General features: G+C 40.1%; 1 non-coding gene across 1 annotated transcript; it reads left to right on the top strand.

The window, feature by feature from the left end:
- The first annotated feature begins 273 nt into the window (after positions 1 to 273).
- On the top strand, positions 274 to 399 carry LOC129538771 (U6atac minor spliceosomal RNA). The gene has a single exon (XR_008682311.1). It is a non-coding gene; the product is annotated as a U6atac minor spliceosomal RNA (small nuclear RNA).
- The last annotated feature ends 20,614 nt before the right edge of the window (positions 400 to 21,013 follow it).

The raw sequence follows: 21,013 nt of genomic DNA on the forward strand, positions 1-21,013 counted from the left end.
AATTTCTATAGCAATATATTCACCTTAACTAGCAATTTTACTATTATTTACTTATTATATTTTTAAATCAAGTACTTTTCCTCTTAAAGTACATATATTTAAAAGACATTATTTTCTTATTATAGTGAGAAAACTAGCTTCACTTGCCATAAATAAAAGATAACTGTTAAGTACAATAAATCAATATTTTTAAATTCTATAGAAATAAATGTTGCTACCAGCATACTTGAAGGCCAGGACTTGTTATCTTTTTTGTTAAAATACAAGATTGATGTGTTGTATGAAAGGAGAGAAGGTTAACACTCCCCTTGACAAGGATGGAAGAGGCTCTCTAGCCTGACAACATGCATACGGTTAAGGCATTGCCACCTACTTTGTGGCATCTAACCATGTCAACTCCAGGAAGAAAACTATTAAAAATAAAAATACATGGAGGCTAAACAACACACTTCTGAAAAACCAACAAATCACGGAAGAAATAAAAAAGAAATAAAAATATGCATAGAAATGAATGAAAATGAAAACACAACAACCCCAAAACTATAAGATTCAGTAAAAGCAGTGTTAAGGGGAAGTTCCATAGCAATACAAGCTTACCTCAAGAAACAAGAGAAAAATCAAATAAATAACCTAACTCTATACTTAAAGCAACTAAAAAAAGAAGAAATGAAGAACCCCAAGGTTAGTAAAAGGAAAGAAATCATAAAAATTAGGGCAGAAATAAATGAAAAAGAAACAAAGGAGCCATAGCAAAAATCAACAAAGCTAAAAGCTTGTTCTTTGAGAAGATAAATAAAATAGGAAAACCATTAGTCAGACTTATCAAGAAAAAAGGGTGAAGAATCAAATCAACAAAATTAGAAATGAAAATGGAGAAATCACAACAGACAACACAGAAATACAAAGGATCATAAGAGACTACTATCAGCAACTATGTGCCAATAAAATGGACAACTTGGAAGAAATGGTTAAATTCTTAGAAAAGTATAACTTTCCAAAACTGAACCAGGAAGAAATAGAAAATCTTAACACTCCCATCACAAGCACAGAAATCAAAACTGTAATCAGAAATCTTCCAACAAACAAAAGCCCAGGTCCATATGGCTTCACAGCTGAATTCTACCAAAAATTTAGAGGAGAGCTAACACCTATCCTACTCAAACTCTTCCAGAAAATTGCAGAGGAAAGTAAACTTCCAAATTCATTCTATGAGGCCACCATCACCCTAATACCAAAACCAGACAAAGATGCCACAAAAAAAGAAAAATACAGGCCAATATAACTGATGAACATAGATGCAAAAATCCTGAACAAAATTCTAGCAAACAGAATCCAACAACATATTAAAAAGATCATACATCATGACCAAGTGGGCTTTATCCAAGGGATGCAAGGATTCTTCAATATTTGCAAATCAATCAATGTGATACACCGTATTAATAAATTGAAAGATAAAAACCATATGATTATCTCAATAGATGCAGAGAAAGCCTTTGATGAATTTCAGCATCAATTTTTGATAAAAACCCTCCAGAAATCAGGAGGAGAAGGAACATACCTCAACATAATAAAAGCCATATATGATAAGCCCACAGCAAAAATTATCCTCAATGGTGAAAAATGGGAAGCATTTCCCCCAAAATCAGGAAAAGACAAGGGTGCCCACTCTCACCACTTCTATTCAACATAGTTTTGGAAGTTTTAGCCACAGCAATCAGAGAAGAAAAATAAATGAAAGGAATCCAGATTGGAAAAGAAGAAGTAAAACTCTCACTGTTTTGCAGGTGACAAGGTCCTCTACATACAAAACCCTACAGACTCCACCAGAAAATTACTAGGGCCAATCAATGAATACAGTAAAGTTGCAGGGTATAAAATTAACACACAGAAATCCCTTGCATCCTGTACACTAACAATTAGAAAACAGAAAGAGAAATTAAGGAAACAATTCCATTCACCATTGCAATGAAAAGAATAAAATACTTAGGAATAAATCTACCTAAAGAAACAAAAGACTTATCTATAGAAAACTATAAAACACTGGTGAAAGAAATCAAAGATGACACAAATAGATGGAAAAATATACCATGTTCATGGATTGAAAGAATCAATATGGTAAAAATGAGTGTACTATCCAAAGCAATCCATAGATTCAATGGAATCCCTATCAAGCTACCAACGGTATTTTTCAGAGAATTAGAACAAATAATTTCACAATTTGTATGGAAATACAAAAAAAATCTCAAATATCCAAAGCAATTTTGAGAAAGAAGAATGGAACTGGAGGAATCAACCTGCCGGACCTCAGTCTCTACTACAAAGCCTCAGTCATCAAGACAGTATGGTACTGGCACAAAGACAGAAATATAGATCAATGGAACCAAATAGAAAGCCCAGAAATAAATCCAAGCACCTATGGACACCTTATCTTTGACAAAGGAGGCAAGAATATACAATGGAGAAAAGACAATCTCTTTAACAAGTGGTGCTGGGAAAACTGGTCAACCACTTGTAAAAGAATGAAACTAGAACACTTTCTAACACCATACACAAAAATAAACTCAAATTGGATTAAAGATCTAAATATAAGACCAGAAACTATGAAACTCCTAGAGGAAAACATAAGCAAAACACTCTCCAACATAAATCATAGCAGGATCCTCTATGACCCATCTCCCAGAGTAATGGAAATAAAAGCAAAAATTTTTTAATGGAACCTAATTAAATGTAAAAGTTTTTGCACAATGAAGGAAACGATAAGCAAGGTGAAAAGACAGCCTTCAGAATGGGAGAAAATAATAGCAAATGAAGCAACTGACAAAGAATTAATCTCAAAAATGTAAAAGCAGCTCAATTACAGAGAAAGAAACGACCCAGTCTAAAAATGGGACAAAGAACTAAATAGACATTTCTCCAAAGAAGACATACAGATGGCTAACAAACACATGAAAAGATGCTCAACATCACACATTATCAGAGAAATGCAAATCAAAACCACAATGAGGTACCATCTCATACCAGTGAGAACGGCTGCTACCAAAAAGTCTACAAACAATAAATGCTGGAGAGGGTGCAGAGAAAAGGGAACCCTCTTATGCTGTTGGTGGGAATGCAAACTAGTACAACCACTATGGAGAACAGTGTGGAGATTCCTTAAAAAACTGGAAATAGAACAGCCATACAACCCACCAATCCCACTGCTGAACATACATATGGAGGGAACCAGAATTGAAAGAGACATGTGTACCCCAGTGTTCATTGCATCACTGTTTACAGTTACCAGGACATGGAAGCAACCTAGATGTCCATCAGCAGATGAAAGGATAAGAAAGCTGTGGTACATATACACAATGGAATATTACTCAGCCATTAAAAATAATGCATTTGAATAAATTCTAATGAGGTGGATGAAACTGGAGCCTATTATACAGAGTGAAGTAAGTCAGAAAGAAAAACACCAATACAATATACTAACGCATATATATGGAATTTAGAAAGATGGTAACGGTGACTCTGTATGCGAGATAGCAAAAGAGACACAGATGTAAAGAACAGTCTTTCGGACTGTGGGAGAAGGTGAGGGTGGGATGATTTGAGAGAATAACATTGAAACATGTATAGTATCATATGTGAAACAGATCACCAGTCCAGGTTCAATGCATGAGACAGGGTGCTCAGGGCTGGTGCACTGGGATGACCCTGAGGGATGGGATGCGGAGGAAGGTGGGAGGTGGGTTCAGGATGGGGAACACATGTACATCCACTGCTGATTCATGTCAATGTATGGCAAAATCCACTACAATACTGTAAAGTAATTAGCCTCCAATTAAAATAATTTAATTAATTTTTAAAATGAAAATTTTAAAAAATAAAATGCAAGATTGATACAGAGAAGTATTAAAATCTAATGTAATAGAATGACAGTACAAAGACTAAAAAAGAATGGGAAAAAAAATAATTATGTGAGCCAGTGTTATTTAACACTACATCTGTAAACGACCTAATGCTATCTCTTATCTATTTACCTAAAATCTGATGAAGCTGTTACTGGTTAGTGGGTATCTCTTCTCTAAGTGGCAAAACTCCAGATCCAGGTGCATTCAGTCTTGCGATTCCACTAGAGTCCTCTGTAACCAACCGGAAAACCAATCATGGGAAAGGCACACCCACTTCCTAAAACTCTGGCTCACAATCAATACATGTCACTTTTGTTCACATTCCACTGATGAACATTAATTGCATGGTCATTTCTAGATGCAAGAGGGACTAGGAAATGTGGTCCCTACTTAGACCATTAGTCCCCAGGACAAAACCTCCACACCACAGAAGGGGAACAGTTTTGAAGGTGGACAGCTCTCTGTGCCACAACCCAGGATAACTCCAGGACTCTTGTAAAAATAAACCATTATCTAAGGCTGACATGACTTGTGAAAGGCTGCCAGGAGTGTCGTATGCCTTCTAAAAAACTGAACTCGAGGAAATAGATTTATTCAATGTGATACTCAAAATTAATGGCCATTTAAAAGAAAAAAAAAATCTATACCAAGTAGGCAACTTTAGATTCTTTGAGTTAAAATGACCTCAAAGAGCATCGCCTTATCACACAAAATATTTCACCTAGAACAATTGCTCCAAGAGCAGATATCTCAGTTGCCTCTCCTTGAGACTGACCTCCTCAGGCTTCATTATCAGGTCTCTATGTCCCTCTGTCCCTTACCACCAGCAGCAAAACATTTCTGTGGCTAAACTGAAAGGAAGAAAAATTAAGAAACACACACTGCCTGCCTCACTTAGGGGTAAACTGTGAAAGGTATCAGACACCATTACTTCTAAGTCAAAATAAAAACATTTCTAGGCTATCTATTTCTCTCAGAAAATCCATCCTGGTAGAGAGATCTTGCAGTTAGTGAAGTGTATCCTTTTTACAACAAAAACTCGTTTTAAAAAATTAAAATACTAAATACGTACTTCATCCTTTTTAGAGTAGAAAACCATGGAATGGCATAGTCTTTTCCTGATGGCTCAAGGATTACCCAGAACATTCATGTAATACAGGACCTTCTTCACCTCACATTAACGACTGAGACTGGGGTAGTCTAGGAATTCCTATGGCTTCCCTGGCTCCTCCCATGCAAGGCTGCCCCAGTCTCTCCTTACTTCTTTCTTCCTGTCAGTAGTGGCCCCCTCCTCGCCTAGAGATTTGCTCATTAACAGCTGTTGATTTGAAACCAAATAGCAGAAAAGCTAAGAGCAGCTTGACTTCAGCATTACGCACAATCCTAAATAAAAGACTTGCATATGGCCGGATCCAAGTGCTTAGAAAATATTGTCAAAACTCCATGTCTCAATGTCTTTGGCATTACTTTCTGCCAAGTTGCCTTTGATCTCAGGCAAAATTGGCTACTAGCACCTATAGGTTTACATACTACCAATTTTCCAAACCAAAATTGAACAAAAATCAGTGATTTTCCTTGGCTAGACTGGGTTACATCACTGTGGTTGAACCAAACACAGTGATTCATTGGCCAGGTTTTAACCATATACCCAACCCTGGAAGTCAATCCATCCAAAACTACTTGAGTTGGTGACGGACAGGGAGGCCTGGCGTGCTGTGATTCATGGGGTCGCAAAGAGTCGGACACTACTGAGTGACTGAACTGAACTGAACTGAAAACTACTTGGACTGAGAATAGGGAAAATCAAGGTTAATTCCTTTTTAAGATGAAACCAAGGTGCTATCATCAGAAGAAAGGACAGATACTGGGAAGGCAAAAAAAAAAAAGTAAAAAGAGATGTACACTGAAGTTTATTACAGTCCATTTAATCTAGATTTCTAGAGGTTCAAGACCAAAAATATTTTTGAACAATCATTTTGCTGTTGAGTCTTTCCTGTTAGTAACACTTCTAACAATTTTCTATATGCAGGAAGATAAACTTGGCCCTAAAACATACAATATACCTCTGACATTAGGCCTCCTTAAATAGAACATATTTCTATCTCCTGATTACAGCATGTTTCTATCATCACCCTTATAATAATTTTCACACTTTTTCTCTCACTTGAAATAAAATTTTCAGTGTGAAATTTCTCTTCTGCCTTCAATGTTATTATGTTAGCAGTTTTTCAGTCTTTGTAAGTCTTTCTGGAATATGATTTTCTCCTAAAACAGGAAATATGAGAGCCAAAAATAATCTTTCCTTTTAGCCTAGTAGCTCTCCAGTGAGTGCCGCTGGAAGCTTTAATAAAAGGCCGGATTAGCAGCCAGGGCACTCTGAACTGGTACTGCACAGAAGCATCTGCTAAGCTCCTCTGGGTGTCCATCTCCCAGGCAGACGTCCGCTCCCTTGGAGGAGACTGTTTCCACAAGGACTAGGACAGGTTATACCCTTGGCATCAAATAGGATCTTCTCAGATGCTGGCAAGATGCAGAGTCCAGTCCTACTCCGTTCTGTGGCCAACATGCTTACATAGCAAGAATCAGCTATGCACCCTCCCACTCATCCTGCCCTCCCACCTCCATAAATCCTATCATGGTGCAGGGGCCAGGGAACAGATCTGTTCTCTATTCAAAGGCCATGGAGCCAAGAACGCCCAAAGTTTTTGCGTCAGAATCACCATTCTCTAACTCTACTGGGCAGTCTTCCTTGACCCCATTTGGCAAGGGGCCACAGCATCTCTTGGCGTCATCCACCTCCCTGTGGTTCTGGGGGAAGAACACAGCACATGGAGTAGGAAAACTGGGGCTTGAAACTTGATCCTGCCACTTACCGGCAGAGGGATCCTTCCTATTCACCTCTGCAGGTCCCTTCTGACCACAGTCCCTGTTGCCTCTTAGAGCTCCTCTCTTACCCCACCACAGTGCTTGTGGTCCAGGCAGGTTTTTCTCTGAGCCTAAGTCAATCAGCACATCTGCATCCTTTTGGCCATAGCCACTGGTTCAGGGATGAGCCCTGGTCTAAAACAGTTGGGCATAAGCAAGTCAGAAGAGTTTGCAGGAGCTACTCAAAGATGCGTGCTCTTTCCTGCTGGACTTAAAGCTGACTTGATGTTGAGAATCGACTTGCCACATTTTCCTAGGATTTTCCTGGCTTTCAAATGGAAAACATACAGGTAACCCCACCATCCCAAACAAACCAGGGTCATTATTCACCTTAATTGTGAGCACTGGATGTGAGGGCTGGAACTGTTGCAGCTGTTTTGTTACCACATGAAACCTAACAATGAAACCAACACAAAGAAAAAGGAGCTGACAGATGGAAAGAATTCAGTCCACGGTCACATCTGCCAACCCCTGAATCTGTCCATGCCTGTAGTGAAAGCCTTTGGAACATCTCATTATAAGAACCAATACAGTCTCTTTTTGCTTAAACTAACTTAACTTGGATTTCCTATCACCTGTAACAGACAGACTGCTCACTAACATATCAGTTATATATTATATGAGTTGCTCAAATTCTCTGAGCCTCAATTAGTTCATCTGTAAAACTGGAAAGATATTTCCTGAAGATTAAAGGAGGAAATAATATCAAGTTTCTGTCTCAATGATTAGCATATATCTTGTTTCCTTGCCCTTTACAAGCTAGAACACTCAAACTCTAAAGAGTGAAGGATGGAAAGGAAACAGATGTAATTGTTCCAATAGTTAATTATATGGATGAGGAAACTGAGACACAGATGAAAACTAACTTAGCTAGTGACAAAGTCAGAACTAGAACTAGGCTCTCTGAGTTCTGCCTAGTGTTATTTTTATCACATCATGAACCTGAAATCTCATTTTCTCTTCTGAGAGGGTCAGTTTGCTAATGCAAAGAGGGGGACAAGTCTTTCACAGCCCAAGGAAACTCCACCCAAACTTTGGCATGTCAGGGGCAGTGCCAGGTGCCGGCCCAGAACAAAGGCTCACCTGACCAGTCTTCCTAACTAGACATCAGTTCGATGTCTTCATAGGTCATTGGCAATGTGGCTCTTCTCCTGCTCCAGAGCACCTGCACCAACCAGGAGAATTTGTCTTCTGAAGTGAAGACTTGAATGAAAACCTGGGGGACCCTTCCTTCTGCCATTCTCTTAATAATAAAATGTATCAACAAGAAATTGGTCATTGCAAGACTCAGCAGCCACCTTTAGACTTCATTTTATTGTTAGGAAGGTGAAATTCATTCTCAAAATGAAGCTCCCAACTGCATTTGTAAATGCTTCTCCCAAAGCAACTGATATTAGGAGGAGAAAAGTGGAGAAGAAAGACTGTAATAACTGCCTACCATCCGAATCTGAGGTGGGGGTGGAGACAGGGCAGAGAAAGCTGGCACCTTGTTGACATCTGAGGTTGCTGCTCAGTGCTCAGCTGGTCTGCTCTCTCCTGAAGTTTAGATGCATGACCAGGGGTCCACCAGAGCATGGGGAGGTGGAACTTAGCTGTCTCCTGCAAGGGTGATTTATTTGCCCTGTCCACAGCCTCCTCTCTTACAGCTTAGCTGTTTTTACTCTAAGCTGACTTGAGATCATAAAAGGAATATTCTCCTTGGCTGTCACATGTTTGGGAGGGAGAGACTGGGACAGAGTGGCCAAGTGATTCCCCCAAGACTGCTGGGCTTTTGTCCAGCTGCTTCAAAAAAATAATATTGTAGAAGAATGTACAGTACTGAACTAAGGAATTTTCCTCTCCATAGACTAGCAGTATAACCCCTGTGTATCGAAATGCATCTGCCAGACTCTTGAGGACAGGTAACACTTCTGGTTTGCTCTCAAAGTATCATGAGACTATGCATTAGGCACATAAATAGAGTAAGTGTGAGTTTCATGTGTGTAGTGCTTACAGATCCACTTCATCCCATTTCTCAACCCTATATGTTCTAGACAAGTTGACAAATAGACAAGAGTCAGATCATGAGTTTTGCATCAGAACATCAGTTTTGTCCCTAGTTGTTCAGTTGCTCAGTTGTGTCCAACTCTTTGTGACCCCATGGACTGTGGCACACCAGGCTTCCCTGTCCTTCACTATCTCCTGGAGTTTGCTCAAACTCATGTCCATTGAGTTGCTGATGACATCTAACCAGCTCATCCTCTGCCACCTTCTTATCCTTTTGCCTTCAATCTTTCCCAGAATCACGGTCTTTTCCAATGAGTCAGCTCTTTGCAGCAGGTGGCCAAAGTATTGGAGCTTCAGTTTCAACATCAGTCCTTCCTATGAATACTCAGGATTGACTGATTTCATCTCCTTGCAGTCCAAAGGACTCTCAAGAGTCTTCTCCAGCACCACAGTTCAAATTCATAAATTCTTCAGTATTAGAGGACTTGGCTTGTGCCCAGGACCAAAAGAAGCTCTTTCCTCCTTCTGGTTACCCTCCCATCTGGGCCTTCTGATCCAGAGACAGGTGAGTGGAGCAACTGGACCTCTGCCTGCCCCACTCCCATCAGGTCCTGCCATAGTGAGTCTTTTCCAAGGAGTAGAGGAGGCTTCCGGGCAGGCAACTCTGAAGAAAGGAGCCATGAAGGACATGAGTTCAATGTGCTACCTGATTTCCTTTCTCCACTCAACCAGTCAGATAAATCGCCCTTTTTATCTGCTTCCTGAGAAATCTGTATGCAGGTCTAGAAGCAACAGTTAGAATAGGACATGGAACCATGCTGCTGCTGCTGCTAAGTCACTTCAGTCGTGTCCAACTCTATGCAACCCCATAAACGTCAGCCCACCAGGCTCCCCCGTCCCTGGGATTCTCCACACAAGAACACTGGAGTGGGTTGGCATTTCCTTCTCCAATGCACGAAAGCGAAAGATTAAAGTGAAGTCACTCAGTCATGTCTGACTCTTAGCGACCCCGTGGACTGCAACCCACCAGGCTCCTCAGTCCATGGGGTTTTCCAGGCAAAAGTACTGGAGTGGCGTGTCATTGCCTTCTCCAAATCAGGAAAGGAGTCCGTCAAGTCTGTATATTGTCACCCTGCTTATTTAACTTATATGCAGAGTACATCATGAGAAACGTTGGGCTGGATGAAGCACAAGCTGGAGTCAAGATTGCCAGAAGAAATATCAAAAACCTCAGATATGCAGATGACACCACCTTTATGGCAGAAAGTAAAGAGGAACTGAAGAGCCTCTTGATGAAAGTGAAAGAGGAGAGTGAAAAACCTGGCTTAAAACTTAATATTCAAAAAACTAAGATTATGGCATCTGGTCAGTCCCATCACTTCATGGCAAAGAGATGGGGAAAAAATGGAAACAGTGACAGACTTTATTTTCTTGGGCTCCAAAATCACTGCAGATGGTGACTGCAGCCATGAAATTAAGAGACACTGCTCATTGGAAGAAAAGTTATGACCAATCTAGACTGCATATTAGAAAATAGAGACATTCCTTTGCCGACAAAGGTCCGTCTAGTCAAAGCTATGATTTTTCCAGTAGTCATGTGTGGATGTGAGAGTTAAACCATAAAGAAAGTGAAGCACCAAGGAATTGATGCTTTTGAACTCTGGTGTTGGAGAAGACTCTTGAGAATCCCTTGGACTGCAAGGAGATCCAACGAGTCCATCCTAAAGGAAATCAGTCCAGAATATTCATTGGAAAGACTGATGCTGAAACTGAAGCTCCAATACTCTGGCCACCTGATGCAAAGAACTGACTCACTGGAAAAGACCCTGATGCTGGGAAAGATCAAAGGCAGAAGAAGGGGACAACAGAGGATGAGATGGTTGAATGGCATCACTGACTTGATGGCCATGAGTTTGAGCAAGCTCTGGGAGGTGGTGATGGACAGGGAAACCTGGGGTGCTGTAGTCCTTGGGCTCACAAAGCATTGGACATGACTGAGTGACTGAACTGAATTGATTCCAGAAAGGGAAGGAGGAAGTCACTGAAAGAGTGCAGAAGGATCTGGCCCATTGCTTTGTCAAGATGTTTCACAACATTGCTCTTGGAGTTCAGAAAGCAGACCCACCAAGGTAAAAGTGGCCCCTTGCTAGGACTCTAAATTCTCCTATAAATAAATTTCTTGAAATGGGCTCTCCAATGAGCCCACCTTGTCCTCAAGTCCACATGAGAGAACAAAGCCCCACAGTAAACTTTCACACCACTTTGTATTTCATCACACTTCACCAAATTATTTAATTTTCAAGTTTTCAGAATAAAGAAACAAATATTTCATTTAAAAAATGAAAAGATTAACAACCCTTTTTCAAAATTTCTAGTAGTCAGCCCCATACCAGCAGTCTGAGGGATGGTGGGTAGTCACAGTCATGAAGATCCCTCCCTTAAGGCCAGGCTTAAGGGGAAACTATAGGTGTTTATTGTCACCCTGCTTATTTAACTTATATGCAGAGTACATCATGAGGAACGCTGGGCTGGAAGAAGCACAAGCTGGAATCAAGATTGCCGGGAGAAATATCAATAACCTCAGATATGCAGATGACACCACCCTTATGGCAGAAAGTGAAGAGGAACTCAAAAGCCTCTTAATGAAGTGAAAGAGGAGAGTGAAAAGTTTGGCTTGAAGCTCAACATTCAGAAAACGAAGATCATGCCATCTGGTCCCTTCACTTCATGGGAAATAGATGGGGAAACAATGGAAACAGTGTCAGACTTTATTTTGGGGGGCTCCAAAATCACTGCGGATGCTGATTGCAGCCAGGAAATTAAAAGATGCTTACTCCTTGGAAGGAAAGTTATGACCAACCTAGATAGCATATTAAAAAGCAGAGACATTACCTTGCCAACCAAGGTCTGTCTAGTCAAGGCTATGGTTTTTCCTGTGGTCATGTATGGATGTGAGAGTTGGACTGTGTAGAAAGCTGAGCGCCGAAGAATTGATGCTTTTGAACTGTGGTGCTGGAGAAGACTCTTGAGAGTCCCTTGGCCTGCAAGGAGATCCAACCAGTCCATTCTAAAGGAGATCAATCCTGGGTGTTCATTGGAAGGACTGATGCTAAAGCTGAAACTCTGATACTTTGGTCACCTCATGCGACGAGTTGACTCACTGGAAAAGACTCTGATGCTAGGAGGGATTGGGGGTGGGAGGAGACGGGGACGACAGAGAATGAGATGGCTGGATGGCATCACCAACTTGATGGACATGAGTTTGAGTGAACTCCAGGAGTTGGTGATGGACAGGGAAGCCTGGTGTGCTGTGATTCATGGGGTCGCAAAGAGTCGGACATGACTGAGCAACTGAACTGAACTGAACTGATAGGTGTTTAGTTAAACCTCAGGACCTTTCACTTATATAGGCCTGGGACAAAGAGAGGAGCCTCTGGGGATGTCACATGGTGGTAGGTTTTTGGAAAATTTACAAAAATAGGTTAAATCAACCCCAATAGGTTAACACCATTGTCTATTTCCACTCTGATGTCTCCTCCATGTTCAGTGGTATTAGAGCAGCCTTGGGAATTTGGCTAGAGAAAAATTGAGTTAGAAATGCATTGATTTGAGCTTAGCAGTCACTTCCATGTATAGTTAAGCTATTATCAACTGTCATAGAATAGAAATAATTCTCAAGTATTTTAAAATTTACCTTTCGTTGACATTTTAATAAAGATAGTTGTAGATCCACGTGCAGTTTTAAAAAATAGTACAAAGATCCCTGGCACACTTTGCCCAATTTCCCCAATGACAACATTTTGCAAAATAGTCTAAATCACAAACATATTTCAACTTTGATATAATCCACTTATATTCAGATTTCCTGGTTTTACTTGTATTCATTCTTATGTGTGTTTGTGTATTAAGTTCTATCAATTCTATCGCCTGCTTGGGCTCATGAATATATTATAATAATTAAGGTTCTGAACAGTTCCAAAGCCACAAAGGACACCATGTTGTTCCTTTATAACCATATTCAGCTCCCCTCCTCCCCCTTCCCTCTCCCTAATCCAGAGCAACCACTCATCTGTCCTCCATCTCTAAAATTTTGTCATTTCAGATGTTATATAAATGGAATTATGTAACATCTTGGAATTGGCTTTTTTCACTCAGCGCAATTCCTTGGGGATCCATACAAGTGGCTGCATATTCTACCTCTGAGTAATATTCCACGGTTTGGCTGTACCATAGTTGCTTGCCTATAACTGACCTGTTGAAGGACTTCTGGGCTGATTCCAGCTGCTCTGAACATTTGTATAGGTTTTTATGTGAACATAAGCTTTTATTTCTCTGGGATAAATTTCCAGACATGCAATTGCTGTGTCATATGATATTTGTATATTCATCTTTTAAAAAAATGGCTTACTTCACTCTGTATAATAGGCTCTAGTTTCATCCACCTCATTAGAACTGGTTCAAATGCATTCTTTTTAATGGCTGAGTAATACTCCATTGTGTATATTACCACAGCTTTCCTATGCATTCGTCTGCAGATGGACATCTAGGTTGCTTCCATGTCCTGGCTATTATAAACAGTGCTGCAATGAACATTGGAGTACATGTGTCTCTTTCAATTCTGGTTTGCTTGGTGTGTATGCCCAGGAGTGCGATTGCTGGATCATATGGCAGTTCTATTTCCAGTTCTTTGAGGAATCTCCACACTGTTCTCCATTGTGGCTGTACTAGTTTGCATTCCCACCAACAGTGTAAGAGGGTTCCCTTCTCTCCACACCCTTTCCAGCATTTATTGCATGTAGACTTTTGGATAGCAGCCATTCTGACTGGTGTGAAATGGTATCTCATTGTGGTTTTGATTTACATTTCTCTGATTATGAAGGATGTTGAGCCTATTATACAGAGTGAAGTAAGCCAGAAAGAAAAACACCAATACAATATGCTAACACATATATATGGAATTTAGAAAGATGCAAATGATAACCCAATATACGAGACAGCAAAAGAGACACAGATATATAAAACAGTCTTTGGGACTCTGGGAGATGGTGAGGGTGGGATGGTTTGGGAGAATGGCATTGAAACATGTATATTATCATATGTGAAATGAATCGCCAGTTACGGGATGCTTGGGGCTGGTATGCGGGGATGACCCAGAGGGAGGATAACGGGAGGAGGAAGGTGGGAGGGGGGTTCGGGAGGGGAAACTCATGTATACCCGGGGCGGATTCATGTCAATGTATGGCAAAACCAACCAATATAATATTGTAAAATAATTAGCCTCCAATAAAAAAAAATGAACAAAATGTTTTCCAGAGTTTCTGAGCTTTTAACATTCCCACATGCAATGTATGAGTGGTCCAGTTTCTCCACATCATTGGCAGCATTTGGAGTTACTCTTTTCTTAATCTATTTTAGCCCTTCTGATGTGCAGTGACATCTCACTGTGATCTTAATTTGTGTGTCCCTAACCAGTCCATTCTAAGGGAGATCGATCCTGGGTGTTCATTGGAAGGACTGATGTTAAAGCTGAAACTCCAATACTTTGGCCACCTCATGCGACGAGTTGACTCACTGGAAAAGACTCTGATGCTGGGAAAGGTTGGGGGCGGGAGGAGAAGGGGACGACCGAGAATGAGACGGCTGGATGGCATCACCGACTCTGTGGACATGGGTTTGAGTGAACTCCTGGAGTTGGTGATGGACAGGGAGGCCTGGCGTGCTGTGATTCATGGGGTCGCGGAGAGTCGGACACAACTGAGCGACTGAACTGAACTGAACTGAAGGGTTAATGATGTTGAACACATTTTCATGTGCTTATTTGCCATCTGTCTATCATCTTCAGTGAAACGTTTTTGTCTATCTTCTATTCATTTTATACTGTTCACTTGTTTTTTCTACTGTGGCATTTTTGAGAGTTCTTTATATAGTTTTCGTACTAATCCTTTGTCAGATATGTAATTTTTGAATATATTCTCTCGCAATTTGTCTTTTCATTCTTTTGAGCTTTTATGATAAAAAGTTTTTAATTTTAATGTTTCCAGTTTATCAGTTTTATCCTTTATGAATTACCTTGGTCCATTCAGGCCACTATAATGGAACCTCACAGACTGGGTGGCTTATATAACAACAGAAACTTATTCCACAGTTCTGGAGGTGGGAAAGTTCAAAATCAAGGCACCAATATGGTGGCACTCTGGTAAGGCTCACTTTATGGTTCGTAGCTGGTGCCTTTGTTCTGTGGCCTCACAGGCGCCAGGGAGCTCTGTGGGGCCTTTTATAATATACTAATTCCATTCATGACCACCCTCATGACCTAACCACCTCCCAAAGCCACCACTTACTAATACATTGCCTTTGAGTCCTAGGATTTCAACATTATGAACTTGCGGTTGACACAAACATTCAGACCATAGCATGAGTCATTCTTTCAGTGTCAAGACTAGGAATATTTTAAATGCCTATGCTGCCAATTCATTCATCAAGAAGCGTGATATGATTGTGCAAGGCATGAGGTTATAGGGCAACATAAGTATGTCCCAGGCCACCAACAGCAGGAAGTAGGTATGGAAGAAGCAAGATTTGAAATGTATGGTGTCAGAGGCAACACTTTAGAAAATTTTTATCATCAGCAGATGTGCAAAACTGTAAAGAGAAGATTTCTGTTTTCATTGACACCTAGTAAAACTAGTAAAAAAAAAAGTATTTAAAATTATTAAAATTTTAAAAAGCTTAAAGTTATTAAAAATAAAATACAATCACATGGGAAAACTGAATTATCTTTCAATTATTTTTACAGATTATGTTATAAAGACATCAAAGAAAGAACACAACCCAGAGAAAAATGTAGAAAGAAAAGTTTATTATGAAGGGTAACCAGTTAATAAAAAATACTGTTTATGTTTCTGAATTTTTGTGATGTTTACATTGTCAGGTGTTCAAAATTTATAATTTGCTGTGCTTTCTTATTCTGTGTATCTATTTGTGTTTGTATCTAATATTGTACTCTTCTTATTAAAGTGGGGGCCCTGGGCCTTCCCTGGTGGTACAGAGGTTAAAACTTTGCCTTCCAATCAGGGGCACAGATGCCACCACTGGTCAGGAAGCTAAGATTTCACATGCCTTGTAGTCAAAAAAAAACAAAACATAAAACAGAAGCAATATTGCAACAAATTCAATAAAGACTTTAAAAATAGTCCACATCAACAACAACAAAAAAACACCTAAGATGGGGGTCCCAAGTCAAGCAAGCTTCAGGTCCCACAAAACCTAAATCAACCACTGACCATACATTAACCCATTAGTTGCCAGATCATGAGGTATTCTGAAGTGTCCCAAGGGGAGTGGCCATGGGGAGCAAGGCAGAGATGGATCAAGAGCATCCACTAAGCTCAGAAGAGTGTGCATGTGTGCTAAGTCACTTCAGTCCAGGCTCCTCTGTCCTTGGGATTCTCCAGGCAAGAATACTAGAGTGGGTTGCCATGCCTCCTGCAGGGGATCTTCCTGACCCAGCCATCAAATCCCCTTCTCTTACATCTTCTATATTGGCAGATGGGTACTTTATCACTAGTGCCACCTGGGAAGCCCAGGCTCAGAAGAGTAATTGCTTATCAACTAGTAGAGAAAGATGTCAATATTTTACCTGGCATGCTCCTACTGATGAAGTCCAGCTAAATATAAGCCCTGGTCCTTGGATTTATATAAGAACTCAGTGTCAGAAACTGGCAAAGAACCAGATACCTTCAACCTCAGGCAATTATTGAGAAAAATAATGAATTTTACCCTTGAAGTGTTCAACAGAAATTTACAGAAAAAAAATTTACTAAATTTTAAAGTCAGTGACTTGGAATAGATAATAATAAGAACATTCTAAATCACTAATAATTATTAAACCAGAAGGTTTCAGCTACTTTATTCCTCTCAAGACTCCTGTGTCAGGCAAGCAACAGACTAGAAATGAACTCCTGTTTTTGTGGACTCTTTCTGGTCACTGACCCCACCCCAGTACTCTAAATCATTAGATAGGCTACCAAAGGTGATGAAATACTTGACTCAACCATGGTACAGTCAACTGGGGTCAGGCACTGGATTAAGGGCTTTCTCTGTTCAACCTCATTTAAGATCTGCTGCTGCTGCTCAGGCACTCAGCTGTGTTTGACTCTTGTTGACCCTATGGACTGTGGCCTGCCAGGTTCCTCTGTCCATGGGATTTTTCAGGCAAGATTACTGGAGCAGGTTGCCATTTCCTCCTCCAAGGTATCTTCCCAACCTGGAGATCGAACCAGAATCTCCTGTGTCTCCTGCATTGCAGGTGGATTCTTTACTGCTGAACCATCGGTGAAGCCCCCATTTAAGTTCCTGTGTATGCAAAGCCCCTCAGGTCAGCTACAGGTCTCACTTCTCTCCAGAATCCCCTAAAGACGACCCATAGAGTTCAAGACTTATACAGAGCTGTTTGACAGGCAGCAATCTAAAGAAAACAGCACTTAGCTAAAAGACAAATATCACCAATTAATTATACTAAGTATACTGGACACCATATTAAACAGCAGAGACATTACTTTGTCAACAAAGGTCTATCTAGTCAAAGCTATGGTTTCTCCAGTAGTTGTGTATGGATGTGAGTTGAACCATATAGAAAGCTGAGTGTGGAAGAATTGATGCTTTTGAACTGTGATGTTGGAAAAGACTTTTGAGAGTCCCTTGGAATGCAAGGAGATCAAACCAGTCAATCCTAAAGGAAGTCAGTCCAGAATATTCATTGGAAGGACTGATGCTGAAACGGAAGCTCCAATACTTTGGCCACCTAACGCAAAGACCTGACTCATCGGAAAAGACCCTGATGCTGGAAAGATTGAAAGCAGGAGGAGAAGGGGACGACAGAGGATGAGATGGTTGAATGGCATCACTGACTTGATGAACATGAGTCTGAGCAAGCTCTGGGAGTTAGTAATGGACCGGGAAGCCTGGCATACTTTAATGTCAATGGGGTTGCAAAGAGTTGGACACAACTGAAAGACTGAACCTAACGGAAGGATACTGGATGATATCATTTAACTTCTAGCCTCAGTTTTCCTATAACCTAATGATGCCTCTTTGGAGTACTATCAGATGATCTTCCCCACCTTCTTTGAGGTTCTTTAGAAGCAAAGTCAAAGTGGAATCCCAATTTTGCCATCTATCTGTAATGGAACCTTGGGCAAGCCATTCTCCATCTGCGTTTCAGTGGTTAGAGATGCTTTCTCTGCAGTGTGGTTCCTTGGCTTAAAGAAGAATATGTGAATGAAACTTAAGCAAAGACCTTAGAACACAGAAAATTCTCAATAAAAAGTAACTACTGCCAAATCATATACATTTTTAAACCATCAACAAACAGGAAATGATATTCAACATTGAGATTCTGATGTTTATTTTCTATAAAGCAGTAGTGCCTTCCAGTCATTTTATCAGATGTTTACTATTATGGGAGAAGACAATTATTTAAACTAGTGTGAATGCTCAAATTTTTATTTCCATTTGGCTATTTATCTTCCAAGTTATCTCTGCACTAGAAAAGAAAGTCTTTTACTTCATTCCATCCACTTTTGAACAATTTTGGAGAGCAATTGATTAAAAGGAAACAGTGAATTAATTTACAAAGTTCTCAAAACAACAGAGATATGTTCACAAGTATGTAAATGTTTTGTTAAATCGTGAGTTAAACTGTGAGATCAGCAAGGTACTCTTTTCAGTGTTTATGAAAAAAGATGTGGTAAGCAAATAAGCATTATAGATGAGGTGTCAAGCAAAAAATTGTCACTTCAAAAGATTTCTAAGAGTTTAAAGAAATTGCATAACCAAAGTGCTACCCATTCTTTGTTATTAATTTTTTCATGAGAGCAGATCCAGAAAACATTACTTTTGATACTATTAACACTTTTAGTATGAGAACCCCAGAGGCATGAAGCTGCATTGGGAAGTGGTTGTGGTGTCGGGGAGTTCACATGATGATCTTTATAGTCTAAGGCACAGATTCAAATCTGGGTGAAAGGACCTATTTTAAGTTTTCTCACCTTCAGTTTTCTTATATGTAAAATAGTGCTTCAAACGCAATTATACTCAAAAAAATAAAAATAAAAATCAGCTATACTCCAATTAAAAAAATTAATTAAAAACAAAGTATTGCTTCATATCAGGATTATTATAAGAAATTAAGGATGGCATCACCGACTCAATGGACACGAGTTTGAGTAAACTCTGGGAGTTGGTGATGGACAGGGAGGCCTGGCGTGCTGCAGTCCATGAGGTCGCAGAGATTTGGACATGACTGAGCAACTGAACTGAACTGAAGAACCGCAACATTTTCTTACTCAAATCATAATTGTTTTAAAACATTTATAGTTCAGATTTTTTCACATCAATTATGTTAATGAAAAAATTTTATTTTATGTAGTTTTTAGATGAGAACTCATGATGGTCTGGGCAATTTCTTATATTAAAACTTTGGGAAAGTAGAAAATATTTGAAAAGAAATATCCTATTGAGACATTTTGGGCCACAGTTAGTTACTTTAACTTCTCTCCTGAAAAAACTGCTCCAAATTTGATCTTAAAAAATAGTTCCCCTGATAACTGTAAACATTGGAGCCCAACCTATATTTCTTGTGGAAGCAAAATTCCTGCCAATCTCTCTGACACTCCTGCCTACAGAAAGTCTGAAAAATTCAGGCCAATATTGCTTCACAATATTTCTTTTTTCCATTCCTTTACACAAATCCAGTAGGGTCTCAGGGAAGGTAATTAAATATAAAAAACAATCATCATAAAGATTTACTTTTTAAAAACAGTTTGTTAGTCAATTTCAGGAACCTGGCTTACTTTGAACACTTTGAGCCTGTTTCAAAAACACAGCAAAAATATCGAAGGCATCCAAGTAGCTCCAGTTTCAAATCCTCACACAATGATAAGACAATGGAACTTTTAAATAAACCAAACGGTTTTCTTGGCCAAACCTTTCTTCTAAGTCATGTGATAATGTGTTTAATGCAACTTACCAAGGTGGTTTTGGTTTTATCTTCATGTTCTCAAAGGACTGAATGGGATCCGGGTGTGGACAATTTGCCTGGCAGGATTTTTACAGTGAGGCGTCACAGGCAGGCAAACTGGCACTCAACAGCCTAGTTATTATAATTCTGATCTGCAGGTCCCATGAGGCAGTCCTTCCAGTCAAGGGTGGAGTCAAAGAAGTCAGCAGACCAAAGTCAAAGCCAGATGGAAAATCACAGACCCAACAACACGAATGTCCACTTTCTCAAGAATACAAACGTGCTAGGGCACACATAAGCTAGCTTTCTTACTTCTCCTGAGACGTGCAGCAGGTGCTGCTCTAGGCCGTGGGAACAGGGAGTCACTCAAATCAGACTATCTTTGCTTCAGGATGCTCACCAGAAATGGCCCTTTATAAACAATCTGTTTTTCCAAGAAAATATATTTTATTTTCTTTTTTATTAGGATATAGTTGCTTTATAGTGTTGTTTCGTTTCTGCTGTACAACAAAGCAAATTAGTCATATGTATACATATATTTGGGGCTTTCCTGGTGGCTTCGGTGGTAAAGAATCCACCTGCAATGCAGGAGACCCACGTTCTATCCCTGGGTGAAGAAGATCTCCTGGAGAAGGAAATGACTACCCACTCCAGTATGCTTGCCTGGAGAATTTCATGGATAAAGAATCCTAGTGAGCTACAGTCCATGAGATTGCAAAGAGTCGGACACAACTGGGTGACTAACACACACACATACATATATTCCCTCCTTCTTGGATCTCCCTCACACCCACTTTTCCCCATAGCAACTGTCTCTCAGCTGTTCTGGAGGGGAAGTTCAGGAGTATTGTTGGGATTTGCAGTGACCTCGGACTCAAATCCTATTAGCAATCAAAAAGGCTGTGTCTCTCCTAATTAATCAGTTTGAAACAGTGAGTTTATTCAGGGTCTAAGGACTCTTCTATGAGATAGGAAAGACACCTCCCTTCTAGGTTCAAAGTTTTAGGCTCAGTCTTTTTAGACTGGGGGGCTTCCCTGGTGGCTCAGTGGTAAACAACCCACCCGCCAATGCAGGAGACTCTGGTTCTATCTCTGGGTTGGAAAGATCCCCTAGTGAAGGGAATGGCAACACACTCCAGTATTCTGCATGGGAAATCCCACGGACAGAGGAACCTGGAGGGCTATA

This window comes from Moschus berezovskii, chromosome 2 (genome assembly GCF_049115385.1).
Source record: "Moschus berezovskii isolate FMDL1 chromosome 2, NW_MosBer_1.0, whole genome shotgun sequence".
Taxonomy (NCBI): domain Eukaryota; kingdom Metazoa; phylum Chordata; class Mammalia; order Artiodactyla; family Moschidae; genus Moschus; species Moschus berezovskii.